This window comes from Molothrus aeneus, chromosome 16 (assembly GCF_037042795.1).
Source record: "Molothrus aeneus isolate 106 chromosome 16, BPBGC_Maene_1.0, whole genome shotgun sequence".
Classification (NCBI taxonomy): domain Eukaryota; kingdom Metazoa; phylum Chordata; class Aves; order Passeriformes; family Icteridae; genus Molothrus; species Molothrus aeneus.
The window spans coordinates 9,225,793-9,227,032 of NC_089661.1; positions in this window are offsets into that span (position 1 = coordinate 9,225,793).

A 1,240-nucleotide genomic window follows, 5' to 3' on the forward strand; every position below is an offset into this window, starting at 1 on the left:
AGGCTCAGTCAAGTGTCTGCTTGACATTCTCAAACCAGGGCTTGCAGCCTCAGCATGGTGCTGGAAATTGGTGACAAAATTACAGGTACTGTCAAATTGCAGGTGGTGTTCCAGCATGTGTGCTGCTCCCTCCAGTCCCCATGCTGAGACACAGTTTAATTTATGTAAGTAATGGCGGGTTTTCCTGGCAGAGAGTCAGAGCATCTGCTCTGTGTATTTTTAATTAAATATTGGTAATCTTCCTCCTGAAGATTATCTCAGCAGCAGTGTTTTTCTGCTCTCTTTGGAGAGCACAGGGACTGTGCATTTTTCTGTCTGTGGTGCTGCAAGAGACCATCCATCTGTCACAAATTATGTACTCACATCTTCCAGTCTCGGTTCTGTAACCCCTACTCATGGTAAAAAGCAATAATGTGGATTATTTACATGAGTAAGGGATTGAACAGCAGTAAAAAAGGCAGATTCTTTGAAGGCTGCCAAGTAATACAATTAAGCCAAAACCTATTTACATTAATTTCCATGTAACTCATGAAAGGATAAGGAGTTTTGTTTAAATTTTCCACAAATTCTAGCTTGAGGAAAAGCTTAAACATGGTCATTTTCAATCCAAAAAGCCAGTGTTTTGGGACCAATTCACATGTGGCTGCTTTGAGGAAACACGGACTTTGGAACGTGAAATCCGGTGCATAATACTGCCATTTCTTATGGAGAAATGTGCAATAGTGCGATTTAATTTAGCTCCAAAGACCAACCTGAAGCGCAGACAGGCCCCGTGGTCGCTGCTCCCCTGTGCCTTCCCTCAGGGCTGGGATCTTCGGGGGGCGGCGGCCGTGCAGGGGGTGCTTCCCATGGGAGCACCTGCCCAGGACAGCCCCTCCTTTCATCTCCGTGCCCAACGCGAACACAAATGAAAGCAAATTTGGGTGGCTCTCCTGTGAGACCTGCACACCCCCTCTCCTTCCTGTCCGCACTGGCCCCGGGATTCCCCATCGCTGATACCTAACGGTGTTAGCTGGGGGTTCTGCTCCGATTTCGGTCCGTTTTGTCACTAGAATACAGCACCTGGCAGGGTCCCGGCGCCGTAGCGCTGTCAGGCGGCGCGCCAGGCGCCCGCTGAGGGAGCGGGAGGCGGTGCCTTGCTGGGGCCGCGGGCGGTGAGGGGCGGCCACGCTGCCCGGCTCCCGCCTCCTCCCTCCCCTCAGCGGGTCGGCTTCTCCTCCCACCCACCGCCTGCCTTCCC